The sequence below is a fragment of the Manacus candei genome, unplaced genomic scaffold (assembly GCF_025592945.1).
Source record: "Manacus candei isolate 608988 ecotype Guabito, Panama unplaced genomic scaffold, ASM2559294v1 h1tg000014l, whole genome shotgun sequence".
In the NCBI taxonomy this organism is placed as follows: domain Eukaryota; kingdom Metazoa; phylum Chordata; class Aves; order Passeriformes; family Pipridae; genus Manacus; species Manacus candei.
Window position 1 is genome coordinate 64,739,137 of NW_026138062.1, and position 17,840 is coordinate 64,756,976.

Here is a 17,840-nt window from a genome sequence, read left to right on the forward strand (position 1 = left end):
GGGTTCTGACCACAAGAAAGCAAAGTGTGGAGACAACTGGAAAATTATGTTGCTGTTCCAGTTCAGGTGGTGGTGTCAGAATATGCAAGACTTAACAAGATTAGAGCAGTTTTGCCCTTTAATTTGAACAGATGCAAGTTGAAGTCACTAGTAGATTTACATCACAACTCTAGTTCAGCCCTGAGTCATGGGTTTATTTCATTCTTCTATACTCATCCTTGATGAACCACTTTGCTCCTTTTTTTTTTTTTTTGTAAGGGTGGGTTAAACAAATGCTAATTCCTCAGAGAAAAATTTCTCCCTTGTTGAAACTTGAATGGGATATTTTACAGAGTGCAAGATCAGAAACCACCCTTCATGCAATAGCTGTGCCAGAAATGGCTTACCAGGAAAGCAGATTGCCAAGGGCTGGGTAACATTAATGAAATGGACAAGGGGGGGGGGCTTTTTAAGGAGTACTTTTATTTCAACGTTTTTCTTGTCTTGTGACATTAATCTAATTTTTTTTTTTTTACTGAAGCAAGTTGGATGTCACACGTTTCTTTTATCCAAGTTGTTAAAATTCCCAGCTCTTGCTCAAGCACACTGTCATTTCTGCTTTTCATTAAGGTTGCTTGACTATTTCATGCCATAGAAAAATAGGTTATTCAGATCACAGCTTTGCTAGCTGTGAGCACCAGATAGGACCATATCTACCTGACTGCTACAGCAAGTCCAGGACCAGGTAGTGACTCTGGATTTTGATAGGAACCCACATGTTCAGCTGCCGACAAGGGGAAATGGGCAGGAGTGCAGAACCACAGCACCTACCTCAGCCCAGCTGAGGAGTCATCCCAGGCCATTTGCAATGTGTGGGTCATCTGTGCAGCTCCAAATTGCAGCTGCTACAGAATCATAGGAAAGCACTAAACTGGAGCTTAAAAACAAGGGAAAAGGACAAACTCAGTGTAAAAAGAAACTGCAGGCTAGCTGAAGGATGCAGAGAGGATTTTAAGAGAGACCTATAAGATTTTTCTTGTCATTCCTGCCCTATAATGAATAGAAGCATTTGTCCCAGGATGGAGAATAAGATACAGCTATGCATATAGTCAGACTAGGCTTGACTGTGGATTTTATTTTTCAAGGCACTCTATTTAAACCAGAGTTTAAAGTATTAAGAAAAAAAGACCATTCGTGCCCAACACTGATTTTCCCCTGTACATTTTACCTATTTTTAAATCTGTCGTGCTTTCTCTCCTAGAAATTAAATGGTCCCTAAAGCAGACTATGTAGCTATAGGAGCAAGACTGCACTGCTCTTGGAAAAATCTGCATGCCTTTGTGCTTACACTTCCTTGCTTTTGCGTCTGAGCTGAGCCCCTGACAACTGAAAATATTTAAAGAGAAACTAAAATCTAATGAATGTGAAAGGCATCTGCACAAAAACACAAGCCTTCTTCCCTCTCTTTCAATTGAAACACCCTAAAAGGCTTGTGTAGGCTATAAAAATAAACACATCTACTCATTCCCTCTGTGCTCTTGTGTGCCAGTTTGTGTGTCCTTATTCTTTACCCTAATAAAGATCCCCAAGTAAAATTTCTGCCTGTGTAAAAGCTCAGCAGCTACGTGGTCACATCTTTTCTGTATCGTTTTTCCTGTGAACTTTCCGTTCCTTCTTCTTCACTTGGAATAAAATCAAGCCTGCAGCGGGCGAGCCATACCACAGCTCATCTGGGCCTGTGGATGCAATAGGTGAAATGCTATCAGTCTACTGGAACGGTGATTCGTATCTTTAAAGTCACTTTCCTATAATAGAAACTTAGTTTAAGAGCAGAAAAAAGCATGGGGCTGCTTCACGCCTTCTCAAGACCTGCTTTCACCATGTAAAGTCAATTGGCTGGAAGCTGTGGACCCAGCTTGGCTTCCGAGTGTGCCTGGCTCTTCATTCACAAACTAAATGCTCTAGAGAGCTGCCAAATTGGGGAGATTATTCTGTCTCATTTTCTGGCAAGCTGCGACTGCGTGTACCACTTAATTTATATGCTAATTGAGGCCAAGCCTCCAAATACGCTCCGTACAATATCAGTGTGACTTGGCTTTGACTGTATGGTTATTCTGCCTTCCAGCAGCCTTGGTGTGTGTGCTCTGAGCCCGACAAGGTTTAGCATGTCTTCATCAATGAAGTCCTGTGTCCCGACCCCAGCTTTTGGAAAGCGACAACTAAACTTGAGGAGTGCGGGTCATTCACACTGAGGACTTACCACGTCGCTGTGAAGGTGAGCTCATGCCATTTCTTGACTGGGGCTCTACACATTTCAGGTCTGAGGAAATGTTGATGTTTCTTAGGTCAGCTGGCCTAATAAGAGGTTGCAGAGGGCACAGCTAATTATGGGGACAGTGTGTTGCCAAGCCAGCTAAGTTGAACAGCTGGTTTTGTTACCTCTTCTCCTCTGCCAGCTCATGCATGACTGAATAGCAAAAGCTCACTCTCTCCTAGACTGCCCATTTTAAAAGCATAGTAAGGATCCATGCTTTGTCAGCCATTCCTTGAGGAGCACTGTATTGTTACAAAAAGAGCAGATACAAATATATGCATTCAGGGCTACTGTAAAAATATACGCATTAAGGGTTCTATTTGACAGTTTAGGATTTTGTGAATTTCAAAAGTCAAGGATGAACTAGCCAGTAAAGGGACATGTGCCTCATGCTGAATATAGGATGTTTCACTGAAGGCTTCTGAACTTAGGTTGGGAAATGTACATACCTTTTCAGAGAGAAGTATTAGTACCTCATGCTTTAAAGTAGATATGTGACATTGGCTCTCATGTGTACTTTACCATTAGCCCCACAGATCAGAGCTCTGTACTAAGTTTTGAAGTTTCTATGTGATATTACTTCCATGCTTTTTTAAACTTTCTTTTAGAAACATATCAAAGTGTATTTTTAGAATCTTGTTAAAAGAGAAATGATTGCTTGAAAGTTAGAAAATTTCCAGCTGTCAGTCACCTTGTGAATCTTTTGTGGGTCTACACAGCAGTAGCATACGTCATTTTGGACAACAGCAGCATGGGAACAATGATTTGCAACATACCTAACTAAAAGCAAGGGCTCGCACTGCAATTCCAAGTCTTAGTCCAAGTGTTTAAAATGGGGCTTACTAGCCATTACATATTGTAGAGAGAGTAAAAAGCCATGGAAAGGCTGTTGACAGGAACAAAAATGTGCCAAAAATTCCTGTGCTCTCCCAAGCTGAATGTATGCTTACAGATTTGAAATAAGGGATTATTTGAAACCAGGATTCATGGTTTGAGCTCAGGCACCTGTATTGTGTCTTTATGTATGGGGGAATTGCTGTTCTCTTCTGAGTTGTGTCAGTGCCCACCTCTTGGCCAGGAAGCAGGGGTATCACTTCGGCATGAGCCCTTTCCTGAGGCTGCTCAAATTTACACCTCCTGTGTAGGATAATTGGCTTATCCAGTTAAAGAATTGACACAGAGAGGCTCTCCACCTCACATGTGGATGTGAGGTCATGATCTGGTCAGAAAAGGAAGGAAAGACTCATCAAGCCACAGAGTAAAAAGCAAGAGGTAGCGTGACTCCTCTGCCTAGTGATGATGCAATTTCCTGGGATGGAGTAGTTATGGGATCTGGTACTTCCCAGAAGTATTTAAGCATTTTTGTGATCTGCTCGTCATTCATCAGGTAAAAATTTCATGGGATTTCCAAAGCCTGCCTATACATTCAGTTTTCTTTGTTCCTGTGAACAGCTTGTGCCTGTTCTCAATAGTGTGTTGCCTCTGGGTAATGACCTGTTGGTTGGCAGAAACAGGTGCCAGGTGAGGTACCTGCCAGGGCACGACCCACCAGGCTGAAGAATCCCAAGGAAGTGGCTCATTTATTTCCATGACACTGTGCTCCTTTGTGTGCTTTGTGCAGCAGGTCTTGGCAAGCAGCATTGAAGCAAGTCTCTCTGTTTAAAGTGGAAAAGCTCCAAAGCTGATAAATTTCCTCTGTCAAGTGGGTCAGAGAGAGGACATCCCTGTTCTAGGCAAGGCTGGTGTCATTAGGCAAACGGGGATTGTTCCTCAGCCTTGGAGCTGGCCCAGCCTAGAGTTCAGCATTCAGAAGCTGTGCTTAAAGGAGATGATTGCAAAGGGCAGGATCAGGGTGGGGGATCAGCTGCACCACAGGGAGGAGAACTTGCTGCTGTGCTCAGAGCACCATCCCATGCTTTGGGAAGTTCTGCAAGGGCCAGTAGTCCCTGTTCCATCACACATCAGCTTTTGCCCAGGAAGCAAAGGAAGTAAAAAAAAACTGAACAAGCTGTGGAGTGCCAAGTTGGCTCCTAGGAGACTCATATCTGAAGAACCACCCAAAAGTCTGGAAATACCCTGTGAACAGTGGAACCTTAAAGGTTTCTGCCCAAACTCCACTGGTGCTAATGCTGTGGTTCTGTTACTGCTGGAGTACAATGTTTGGTCCTAAGCAGTGTCAGAGGCTTGAAATTTGTTTATTCCCTGCTGGAGTGAAAGGAGAACTGTTTGAAATGTTCCTCTCTTTTTTACGTATATATTTTTCCTGTTAACTCAGTTATGTTAATGTTTGCTTTTGGATGCTAATGGGATGTTTTAATTCGTGAACCTTTTTTTTTCTGGTATCAGGCACTGACCTGACATAGGATCCCACTTAAAAGTTCTGCCCAAGTTGGAGCAGAGGTTTTTACTCCACACCTGCTCAGATGAATACATCAGGAACTTGAATGTGGGTGTCTCATTGTCAAGAGCTTTCCAGAGTATGAAACCAGCTTCTACTCATTGCCAAAAATGCCAGCTTTGACCAAAAGGTAAAAATGTCTTTATTCCCCAAGATACTCTGACTACTCTGTCTTACCACATTAAGGCTAGCTGACAATATGGGTTAATTTTGAAATGTGTAGAGTTGTGTTTCAAAGGTATGAATCTACAGCTAAGGCAAAATCCAGATTTTTCAGCAAATAGAGCAGCCTGTTGGCATATTTAACTGGAAAATTGAATTTGTTGGAGAGACGAGAATGATTTAAAGAGCAGGAAGAAGAGTGGAACAGATTCTACCTTTGTCAAGGAAAAGGGAGCTGCTGCATTTAAACACAGAGCTTCTCTACTGTAGGAATATAGAGGAATGTGTTCTGCAGCTCTAGCAGTTTCATGGGAAGCGATCTGTGTGTCTGAGAAAACTTGCCATCAGTGGTTAGTGTCCTGTTGAGCAGTTCTGAGGCACACAAACACAATGGCTTGCCTGGGTACTAAAAATGCTCATCTTGTGATGCTGGCAGTTGCTGAAGGTAGTGGGTGTAACAACCACCTTTCATTTAAGTCAACTGCAAAGTGCAATTAGGCTTTAGGGAATAGATAGCTGAAACAATAGGAGCCACCACCCCGAAAATGAGGGTACACACAAAGCTGTTTAAGAATGTGTTGCGTAGGTGGAGGGTTTGATAACAGGCAGAGTTAACATGCAGGTGGCTGAATATTGTTCATGTGTAAGAGAAACCAGAAAGACATCAGGGCAGCATGCAGAGAAGGCATCAAGAAAGTCACAGCCAAACAAATACTTTCTACCTGACTGAATAAAAGCTGAGTTTTCAGAAGTCTGGCACCTGGAGTTCCAAGCAAGCAAGGTGTTATCTGCCCTGAATTGTCACTGATATGTGAGAACTTGTGTTTAAGGAGTTGCTCTGAAATCAGAAGGCTTTGTATCAGAAAAATGCAGTACCAGTTTCCAACATCTGTCTGTCTGCAAGAGTCAAATGACACAAAAGTACTGACCAGGTAGAATGTGGCAATGCTTTATGGATCTCCTCATTATTGCAGTGGCAAAGAAGCAGGTATCTCTGCTTCTAACTGTAGTTAAGCAAATTTATCTTTTATATGGAATGAAACTTCAGATTTTGGTGTGGAAAATACAAATGAACATCAACCAGAAGGGAAAGGCCAGATCAGAATAAAACTCAAACTAGGCCCACCTGGCTTAAGTCAATTCTACTGGAGCTTTCTACATAGGAATATTTACTTGCTGCAGAACTTGGCAAAGTGAGACTTACACTTGGCTTTGGAGGTTTGCTTTTTCTCCCTATTATACAGTCAATTTGCTCACAGTTCACCTTGATTTTTTGAGCAGTGTCCCACATGCTCTCTCCACTGAAAGAGCTTTACTTGGTTATTCACCTATCTTATTGCTTAGAAGACACCAGATTTTTTGCACAATGTTTGCTTTGCTGACTACATTTAGCATGTGAGTAGGTTGTCTGGCTATGACAGAAAGGTTGTTCCTTATGTCTTTATTTATAAAAACCCCGAACTTTTGACAGTCTGTTTATAAGCCTGACCTTAAGAGATTTCTAACATTATGAGTTTGGGCTGCAACTGAGACAAAGTTCAAGACCATCCAAACTGTCCCTTCCACAGATATTTCCCCTGGTTTAAAAGTGTCTGCAGGCTCCACATAATTTCCCGTGCAACTGAGTCTGACTTTTATTAAAGCACTGTCTGCATCTGACTTTCATTAGTTCCACGAATGATCACTAAGTGTAGATTTAGATTCTTCTTATACTTTCATTGCAGAAAATGAAAAGCAAATGGGTTCAAGCTAAAACCGAAGCCAGGCTGCATGTAATTCTGCTGCATTCCTCTGAACCCCAGCTAGCTCTCTGGTGATGCACTGGTCAGACTACTGGCTTTTCTGGGCTTTCCAAAATGCATTACCTCCAGACATTCTTTCATATGTATTAAAGAAGTTTTTCATCAACTTTCAAAGTGAGAATATAATCAATGCAATAATTTATTTCTCATAAAATAGTGAGCAGTGTGAGATATCACGCACTGTACATGGAATAAGCCACCAGGGCCATCCAATCCAATGCCTCACAAGTGCAGAGGTAATAGCTGGTTAGACCCAAAAGGTCTACAAATCACCCATTCTGCATATACCACAAGCCACAAAACACTCCCCGATGCTCTATAACAGCTTTAAGAGGTACAGTACAACCCACAGACTGTTGTTTGTCACAGTCAGGCTGTTGCAATCATGCCAATCTAGCATCTCTTATCACATACCACAAGAGGATAGCAAAGAAATCTAAGGCATTGTCAACATCCTAAGCACCAAACACCCTGAAGGCCTCTAAACAAAAATGCACTAAGCAATGTATCCTACCCCATTTTTAGCCAGACTTCAGCATGGCTATGTGTATGCTGGTGTTACATACACTCAGTGCAGGATGCACACCTTGCACTTGCACATGCATGCACATAAACACAATACCTGCTGAGCTTTCAGAAGCTGCTCTTCTGTCTTCATGGCACATTTCTGTTGTCTTCTAGCCTCTCCAGAGCCAGAGCTTGTCCTTCCCAAGCACTTCCAAAACCTGTCAGCAAGGCAACTGAGGGTTCAGCAGCCTTGGCCATGACCCAGTCCAGAGACTAAAGGTTTATTGGTCTCTTTGGTCACTGGAAAAAGAGAAAAAACTCTGATCTGTGTTTTAGGTGGAGCAAGTTTTGGGTCCCAACCATCTGAGCAGAAACATACCCTGGGATTTTCACTGCTCAGATGCAGAGCTTTTTTTCCTCTCACATCCTGCTGGTGACTTTTATTTCCATGAATAATTAGGTGTGAATTGCCAGGGATATTTGTCCTCTCATGCAAAACCACCTTCTGTAATTTCAGAAACAGCTGTGTATGTTAAATATCACCATATCTGGATGCTTCTAGCAGAGTTGCTGTGCCCTGCTGTCTGTACATGTGCAGAAGAGATATGGAGCATGCTTTTCTCCCCCTCTCAGAGCAAAACATCAGATATAGTACCCAAAAAGATATGTGCTATGCAGGACCCTATAGAGAGTAGGTGTGCTTTCAAAAAGATGCTCGGTTTTTATTTTGAGATTTAGTCCAGTTTAGGTCTTCACTTACCCAAAACAGCTGCATCCATCTTAACTTAATAAATGGAAATAGCAGCTCTATTAAGGACCTAAAGCTAGTTCCAAATGAAATCTGAGAAAAAAAAAAAAAGAAGAAAATCTAAGAGCAGTACTATTGTGATAGCAGGTAGATGAGAGCTTTGCTTCAGATGGAGGATAGGCTTGGACTATTGGCATCCAGGCAGAGCAGCAATGTGACATTTTTTCTCACAGGAAAATCCTTTCCCTAGGGTAGAGACAGGAAATCCAAAATGAGAGGAGGTAAATACCAAAGGACCACTGAGGAAAGGGGAGGAGAAAGAGCAGAAAGCACGGTGTTCACTTGTGTCCACTAAGGAAAGGCTCAGGAAAGAAAACTGCATGAGAAATAAGTGCTTATTTTGATATTATATGAAATGCTGTGGCTGCAGGATGAACCACTTCCGTGCTGCGAAGCTGTAGTACAGATTGTTGTCCCACTCAGTGAAGTCCTTATTTACTGTGTTCTTTATTTCTTTAAATACCATTGAATTCCTTTGGGAAAAAAAAAAAATCAAAATTCACCTTATTCAACTGATGCATGAGACAGACCTTTGAGTTTGTTCACAGCAGTTGTTTTTCTGACTGCTGACCATTGTAGCTTCTGTGAAGTCCTTGACTCTTTTGTGTCAGAAATTTTGGTGCAAACCCAGTGATCCTGTAGCAGGTGAGGATTACAGCAGCACACATACTTAACTTGGGGAGCTTTTGCCGACCGTACCTCTTCTAGGGTAACACAGCCTTCTCAGGCTGCTTGCCTCTGAGTGCAGGGTGCTGTGCTTCAGATGTAATGAGGGGTGGGAGGGACAGGGGCCAACCCACTGAGCCTTGCAATGGCTCCTTGAACCCACTGATGGGAGCTTCGTTTTGGCCCGATGCTGTCACATCAGTCTCCCCCAGAGCTCAGCATACAAATGCTGGGCAGACACGGGTGGGTTACAAGAGCTAATTACTTAAGCATGAGGAACAGGGTAAGGATAATTCACCTTGTAAGGAAGGGCCAGGCAAGGCTCTGCTGTGTGCTGCTATTGAGGTGTTCCGTGACAGGGAGACTGTGAAACAGGGACTCTGAAAAGGACATTCTTCACATTGGATTTGCTGACTTGAGGTTTTTGTCAGCTGGATCTTTGGGCTTCTTGCCAGCCCAGAAAAAGCTAACAAAGGCCGTTTCTACTGTTGCACATGATCAGAGAAGAAGTAAAGGAGGAAGAAAAGAAATGAGGGACTGTAATACTTTTAAAAGAGAAACATTTTTTTTCCAGAGAAGTAAAAATGTCTTCTTTATATGGATACTCAGCCTTTGGTTACTGTGAGCCCCAGCATAATTCTTAAATCTTTGCAAAGTGGCACAGACCACTGCGTTAACATTCTTCATATGCCATTTGGTACTACATGGAAAGTTAGGACAGCCTGGAAACTGGAACTACAATCTTACTGGGGTCGAAAATTAGAAAAGATACAACATTAAGACTCAGAGGGAATTGTTTGAACTGCGTTTGTTAATCAAAAGCAAATTTATTTAAAGTGTTATCTTCACTCAGTTTCATATGTTCTTTGGAGTGTTTGTGCTGCCTTAAGACAATGTTTATCACAGTGGTGCGATTTCTGTGATTTCCAATAAAAAAATAGATCGGATACTCATATATCCCTATTTTTCAAAGCTTCCATTTCAGTTTTTCAGCCATTTAAAAGCTGTCCAACTGAGCTCAGTGATTTCATGGTGCTCACAGCCCCTGGCAATGGCATATTTGATGAAAGTTGAGCTCTTAGATAGCATTTCCCAGACAAATTCCAGTACAGCTACATTTTGACATTCTCTTCCTGAGCTGCGACCAGATACAAGTGGCACCATTTCACTGCCATATTCTATCCAACTGCTCGAAAAAAACAAATTAAAAAGAAAAAAGAAAGAAAAAAGAGAGGTGAAAACAAGATTTTTAATAGTGAAGTATAACAAACTGTTGCTGTCCCTTCTCTGTATAAACTGTTATCAAGACTTTGAAGTTCTGCCAGCTTGTTTCCATTACAAGGAAAACCTGATACCAGCTGGAATTTTTGGAGTACAGAGGGTGCAATGGCAATGGTCCTGCTGACTTAAAAACTTTGCGTAGTGTCCTGAGGTTTAGGAACACAGAATAAAGAAACTGGAAACAATTTCTTTTTAGAGGTCTCTGCTTATTCAAGACCCCTAAGAAGCTTCATCTGTTAAAACTTCTTCCTAACATGACATCCACAGGAACTTTTCTCATGCTGTCTCTTGTTTTCAAGGCTTTCATTTCTTGTCTCTCCTGCCCATAAGTACTTCAGGCTATCAAATATTCCAGTCCTGTGCTTATCTGCCCCACGAGAAGCTTTCCAGCTCACATAGCGTAACTTCTACTTCACGTTTTGGGTGTTAGCTTCTGGGATTTTTCAGACATCACTACCCCTGAGCGTCTTCCAGTTTGCTTAATGCAAGCCTGGGACCGATGAAAAGGGTGATTAACACTTTCAGTCTAACAGCTGGCTGCAGCTAGAGACATAAAAACCAGCTGCCATGTTCTGTTGATTGCACGCATCAGCGGGCAGGTAAAGCTTTATAATCAAGATAATCTGCAGTAAGGGTCCTTCCTTGGATACTCAGTATGCACAAACAAGCTACAGCCCTGCTTCATCTCCAAAACAGCCTTCAGTTTCAGCATGTGTACCGTATTAAGCTTTCTTTGCATCAATGTAAAAAAAAATCTTCTGCAATATGTCAGTATTTGAGCCATATGGTGTGTGAGAAACAGGTGGAGCAAAGGCTGAGCAACAAGCACTGAAAGACAAAAACAACCACTATTTTACTAGTCAAGATAAAGGACTATATTTGTGGCCATCACCCTCCAAACAATTATTATCGGAATAAATAGACAAGGCCTTCTTAATAAAGAACTTATCTAGAGAATGGAGGCTGAATATAAGAAGTTATCCACTGGTGTGCTGCATGCCTGAGAGAGGTGCTGCTAACAGTTTTGTGGGGTATGTTGTCTATGGCCATAAAGTGCTCAGGACTGCTGTCTCTGACTTATATTTTGAGTATTCACAATCTGCTCCTTTTGTTTTGATTTTTTTCACCTCCATCAAGGAGATTTATTTCAATGCCCTGATTGTGTGATTCTCAAACCCACTAATACTCTTTTCAAAGTGGTCACTGGACCACTTCCCAAGTAAATATTTGTTGAACTGCTTATTAGCAAGACGATTTCCTTGGATATTTTCTGTTTCCATAAACATTCTTATTAGAAATGTTAACAGAAATGAGAGGTAATTTTCAAAATTTGTTGATATTTCTAGCATAGTTGAATAGGATGGTTTAATCAGGGTATTTACAAATACAAGCCTACTTATTATTTTGCCTTTTGCTTGACATCTGTTTTCTTTTTGTAACAAAAAAATAGTATGCAGTTGTATGTTCCTATGGCGAGTAAAAGCCAAAGCAGTCATCCAGCTGTTAAAATTAGTGTTAAATCTGAATTTTCTATGGATTTCCCACTGCACGGCAGGAAATCAGCTTTCATTGCTGCTTCCCCCTCCTCCCCATCCAGCCTCCTATTAGATTAATACCAGAAGCATGAAGTAACGTTTAACAGAAAGTTGTTGCTTTTAGCTCTGGGAAAACTTGGCAGCCTCTCCAGAAATGAAGGGGGAGGGGGAACCTGAAACCTCCGTTAACTAAAGAGGAGATCGGAGGCAGAAAGAAGCATTTATCTCCCGTTAAAATTCTGAGGTTTAAGAAAACATGCTAATGACAAACTGTTCCTAAGTTTAATGAGGATCTGCTGTCAGCCCTTCTCTCTCCTTATGCACTAATCGCCTGGCTCCTATGGGCTAGTTTTGTGTCCCCATTTCATGTTGCTCAGTAATTTATGTCCTGTTAGCAAAGCGTATCACTGAGATAGTGCATTTCTCTTCTTGGTTAGAATGGGCTTCTAGTTCACAGGATGGTTTGGGAAGCCTGCAACCAAAATGAAGATTGTTGCTCACCAGCACTGGGATGCCTCCCCCTGAGTGCTGTAAGGTTTCAGTAGTACAAAGAGAAAGAAAAAAAAAAGCAACGTGCAAACAAGGCATTATGAAAAAGAAGCCAGACTACTCCCAGCTTCCTATCTCAGACTTCACAGTGGTCTTTAAACTACAGTACAAAATTATAATTTATTAAAACAATGTGTTAAATATTGTCATATGTTAATTTCCTGTGATACTGTGGGATCAGCAAGCATATTTTATTACTTCCTGTGGGCCTAATCCTACATCAGTCAGTGGAAATTTCATGGGAAGCATGTGGTGTCACGGCCACACCAGTGCAGGCCCAGAGTGAAGAGCACATACAGGGTTTTGTGGCAAACAGGCTACCCAGGCTACCAGGAACAGTGCTGTGGGATGGGAACGGACGCTCTCCAGCGAGCAGCGTAGACAAGGATATGTGCGTAAGTCAGCAGACTTCTCATGGTCCAGCTCCTGTAAAATAGCATTTCCAAACTACTCGTATTCCCAAAATCTCTGTGTTTATTTGCTTCTCAGCTTACCTTGTACTGTTAGCTGGGTGCTGCTCTGTAAATCTTTAGCTTCTGGTTAAAGTGCAGGGTTCCCAGCTGCCGCAGGCTGGGCGGGTGGAGAGGTGCGAAGCTTTGAATCTGAAGTACCCAAGTGCTTTACTTCCTTTACACAAAGATCATGGTACCAAAAGCTCTTCCAGCAGTTTGCAGCCTGCACAGAGGCTGAAGTCATCTGGAGCCCTCCCAGTTTCATCCCCTGCCCTGCCTGCCAGAGCCCAATCCTGTAACTAGCATGACGACAGACTCTGTGAGGAAGGTGGCACACCCAAGAGCAGGCAGAGGGAAACAGCGTTACCAGTAGGATGGCTGGGCATGGTCCCCCGTTATTCCCCAGGGTAACCCAAAATGGGGCTGACATAAGGAGGAAAGGGAAGGACAGGACACGGATTAATCTGGCACAGGGCGTATATGATGGGCATGTGCCACATCCTACCTCACAGTGCCTTGCACACCAACAAGCTCCCTGGTACAGAAGGTGTCCTGGCCTCAGGAGCCAGATTTTGACAGCACCCATCAGTTAAAAACCTGTTGGGAGATGCTGAACTACCTCCCCCTTCCCCTGCATATTCTGATGGGAGACCTGCTCTTCCTTTGTGTTGACTGCCCAGCCCAGTGTATGACTGTATTCCATTCTGTGACATTCTCTACTACCCTGTAATACTTTTAGGATTTTGTTGAAGGGGGTGCAAGTGCAGTGGGGAAGCTAGATGGTCGGTTTTCACTTGATTTCTATTTTGGTTTAGGTTGATTTTACCTTGTGTATTCATGCATCTTCAGGATGTTTATCATCGGGTTTAGTATATTTTGTCTAAGCATTTAAGGCAATTTTAAGTAGAGGCTTCGTAGGGAGAGAATGGTTATAATTTGCATTTTGCAGTTGCTTATAATCCTTCCTCTGTTAGGAGGAAAAAGAAACAGAAATCTGAGGCTAAAATATATCTCTGCATCTTACTCTGCCCCTACTAGTGTGAGAAAGTAGTAGCGATACTGTGTCATCCTTTGTGCTGTTAATGGGACATAATTCCACATTTGGGGGCCATCTGCTGAGAAGAAAATCTCTACAACCCTTCTCAATGCACATATAAAAACTTGCCAGCAAAGGCAGCTTCATGAATCCGTTGTGAGAATATATTTTATCTCAACTTTGTTAGGCAAAGCTTTTTACTTTACAAAAGACCAAATGACTCTTAACAGAATGAAGTAAGTTTTGGCAACCATCTTTCCTTTTGGTACAAATACACTGGTTTACCTCTTTTGACTGTACTAATTCATTTAATTCCACTTGAAGGGGAAGAACACTTTTTGCAGGAGGAAGAAACCAAATGAGAATTTATTTCAGCACAGGGAGATCTATCTTTACAAAGATTAATTGTGAAATTAAAGTAGTAATGCTGGTTCTTGTGTTCCACACTTTGCCCCTACTGAGATTTCTCATGTAACCCTTGGCAAACAGCTTAAATTCTTTTAGATTTCTTCTCACTTCCTACTAAAGAAAGTACTATCTCACCGACATGACCCACAATATTGTTATATACGCACACCAATTTGATAAACAGAGACCAAAGGAGAACAGAAAACTTCCTGGCTTGGCATGAGAAGCAAATCATAAGGCCCCAGACTAACGTACATATAGGAACTTTTGTCCTGTGCAGGGTTAAGGTATGGACTCAATGACCCTTGTGGGTCTCTTCCAACTCCAGACATTCTGTGATTCTATGAGTAGCTTTAGTGCTTGCTGGGAAAAACCCAAGACTGGCAACTGTAAAGTGAAGGTACCCACGTATCCAACCACTGAGTACAGAATGATTGGCTGCCCTGATCCATGACTATAACTGTAAGCCAGTGTAGCTACAGAATTCGCACCATGTCTTCTGCCAACTGTTTTCCTACTGTTTTGGCATCTATGAGGAGCGCTGACCAAGGTTTTGCCTGCAGACCTAATGCCTGCAGTTTTCAACATGTTTTCTCACAGATCATATGTCAAAAACGTACTTGTGTACAGGAAAAAAACACGTTAGTACCACTGTAGAGAGCTTAGCTGCTGTAGCAGCTAATGAAGCCCTAAGCCACCCCCACTCACTAACACACCCCGATTGTAGGAAAGGGAAGCAATTAATCAGCAGTGAAGACAGAGAGCCATACACAAGCTAACAGGGGAATGCTCTTGTGAGTTGAAGCAATGTCTGTCCTGTGTTAGAAAAAATTCTTTTGATCGCTAAAATGCTCTATTTGAAGAAGAAACAGCATGATCTTTTATTGCATTAAATGGTCTAGTTGCTTAATAAAAATGGTTACCTCTCCAACAAATCTTGTCTTGTTTATATCTTTAGGCCATTATGGCTACAACACTGCTGCTACTTAAATGAGTCATTATGAGTTGTGCAATTATTGACAGAGAGATTTTTTAAGGTAACTACTTATTATTAACAGAAAATTAACTGCCTAAATTAGTCTCGCTTTAATGGTAGTTCTGCAACACAGTCATACTCTGGGCTAGGCAGTCAGCACAAAGGAAGAGCAAATCTCACAACTGCACTGCAACTCCAGGCAAAGCCTCACAGAACTGCAACAAAACCCACCTACCAGACCTGTCCCTTCAGCTCTGAACTCAGCTGCAAAAGCAGCCAGTGCCCAATGATTCAGAGGAATGCAAGACCTAACTGCTTTCTTGCCTTGCAATTACAACCTAGTTAATTGTGTACAACCGTGCAAAGGAAGAGAGTGAGGAAATTCCTTTCTTGACCCTTCCAGCAATTGACTTGCGCCCTGGAGCATGAGATTTGATTACTCATGTAACTTATTTTCCCTGGGCAGTTTCTTCTTGATAGCTCTTGTGTGACGACTTAGGTTTCAGGCCGAGTCATAAGAACACTCCACTGGTTGAACACCAATTTACATTATTATATTACTGTTTGATACGCATCCCCTACTGTGTGCTGCATTTACAGATTTTTAGATTTTTAACTAGGATGACCACTGTAACTATTGGGTGTGATTTTTTTTTCCACTGGAATGGTACTGATGAATGCAGTACCATTCATGTTGCCTTTAGATTTTGCAGAGATTCCCAACGAGCCATGAAAATCAAGTTTCTTTCAGTACCTAGCATCCAGTCTTCTACACTGCCTCAAAATGTCTTTGAGGAAGTTACAGCGGAAGAATCACTGCTTGCTTTGAAGTTTCACCAGAAGTTCTGATTGTGACGGTTGTTATTATTTTCAAGCTATAAACAATTGTATAATTTTATTCTTCAATGGCAAACAACAGCTGGGTTTTTTCACAGTGGTTCAAAATGCTCTGGTCAAATGATGGAAAGCACTGAACCTTATGATTTCATTTGTTGTGACATGTTTGTTCAAAGAGGGTGCAATTTAATAATCCATTAGTGTGTTGGTGATGCCAGTTCAAGAAACAGAGGTTTGGTCTCAAGCACAGCAGCTCAGATCTATTTGTTTCTCTTCTCATCAATCACCCTAATGCAAGTACTGCTTGAAAATTTGTTGGAAGGGGTAAAGGTGCAGGGAAGGAAGAGGTTTCGCCTGGATTATTTTCTTGGTCTGGTTTTCACAAATAACTGCATCAACCCTCCAAAGAAGGTCACAAACCATAAATCAGGAACCCAAATTAATAGTTAAGGCAGGAAAGGGAAGAAACCAGACCAGTTTTGTCACCAAAGAAAAGACTGGGTGTAACAGCACCCAGTCATCAATGGGTAGCTTTATCTCAACCGATTTTGTCAGGCTCTCCTCCTGCAGGTAACATAAAACCTGAACCAACTCCCAGCTGTGGGCTCTGGCTCATTTGACAGAAATGCAGTCATGTCCACACCTGATGTGGATAAAATCTGTAAAGGTAAGGGACCAGGTTGTGATTGTGGGTGCCTGCTCAGAGGTTCTGAAGCAGCTGATCTCTCCTTCCCTCTTACAGGAACATGACATTGAAATATGGTAATAAAATGATATTTTATTACCATTTGCAATGCTCCTGATTAAAGCATGATTTTTGCAAACATTCCAACATTTGATTTCTACTTATATGAATTACCATGGAAACTAAACTTTTATTGGGTATGCTTGCATGCTGAGGGGTGGAGAATTTTAAAAGCTCTATAATATGCAGTACAGTTGTTGTAGCTGAGCAAATGCCATTAAAATAATTTATAGTAGCTAGGTGGATTGTTGAACCCATCTATTGCTTGTACCTCTTGTGCCAGTTTCCATGCACTTTTTCCTGACTTTCTTTAATAGTAGCATTGTTGCTTTTATTTCAGCAAGAGTTTTCAGCTCTTTAGGTTTTGGAGTTTCACTTCTTTGCTAATTTTTAAGTGTTTCCCACTCGTAAAAATTCCAAGACGGGGTTTTTTGTTGTTGTTTTAAATTGCCAGAGTCTTACCTGTTAGACATTACAACCCACCAAGTTATTTTAGGGCCTCAGCTATGGCTGGTTTTAAGTACCTCTTATTTAGAGATAAGTCCTATTCCTTATTTTTATTTCCTTTGCTGCCAAGAAACAGATGACATTTATTCAGATATAGAGTTGTCCAATCATACAGGTATCAGGGGAAGCACATGGTCTGCCTTATCCAGGTGTGCTGCCACCTCTGGTGTTGTGTAGGAATTAACTGAAGGTGTGTTTCAGCTCGCATATCGAAAGTCCTTCAGAGTAACAGTTTAACAGCAAGAGCAAAGTTACAGCTTTCCGTACTATTAGGCTTCGTTTTCTCTAGGGAGCTTTTTGCAGACTGTCATCTAGAGTTTTCCCACTTAAAAGGAAAAAGAAGATCGTGTTAGATGAAGGGAAGGCTGGCTGCTTTCAGTTCTGGCTGTGGCAGGGTTAAGAGTCATTCTCACCTCTACCAGCTGTGAGCGTGTTCTTAACTCTGTATTAATTACATGCATCTACCTTTATTTTTTTAACCGTGTGTACTCCTTCTTTCTTGTTCAATGAACAAAACAGAAAAGCCAGGTTCAATGCTGGTGATAAATGAAGCATTGGGATGTTTGTGGAGGCATCACAGAAGAGCCCATCTAAGTTCTGGCCTATTAGTGTAAGTAGTCTCAAAGCTGTCTTTTTGTATGTAAACTACAGTAGACATCAGGACAGTCAGGGGTGGGTTTTTTTTTTTTTTTCTGGTTGGTTGGGTTGGGTTTTTTTAAATATTCTCTGGTATTTTGGGTGTTACTAGACAGATTCCAGATATTAATGAATTATTACAACGTTTATATTGTGGTAAAGTAACTGTTCTAGCCAAGTAAAATATTCTCTGGAATATGCCAGGTAGGAATCGGATCACCAGGGCCCCCATTTCCTCATGG

General features: G+C 41.7%; 1 protein-coding gene and 1 long non-coding RNA gene across 2 annotated transcripts in view; both read left to right on the forward strand.

The window, feature by feature from the left end:
- The window catches only part of LOC127467751 (uncharacterized), a 41,474-nt gene extending 36,672 nt beyond the window's left edge, over window positions 1-4,802 (forward strand). The window contains exons 2-3 of the long non-coding RNA XR_007903278.1: window positions 2,105-2,254; window positions 4,640-4,802. This is a non-coding gene — a long non-coding RNA (uncharacterized LOC127467751). The remainder of the gene's footprint in view (window positions 1-2,104; window positions 2,255-4,639) is intronic.
- Window positions 4,803-12,226: 7,424 nt separating this feature from the next.
- Window positions 12,227-17,840, forward strand: part of PHLDB2 (pleckstrin homology like domain family B member 2) — a 74,761-nt gene continuing 69,147 nt past the window's right edge. The window contains exon 1 of the mRNA XM_051779982.1: window positions 12,227-12,396. The gene's annotated coding sequence lies outside the window, so the exon portion shown is untranslated. The remainder of the gene's footprint in view (window positions 12,397-17,840) is intronic.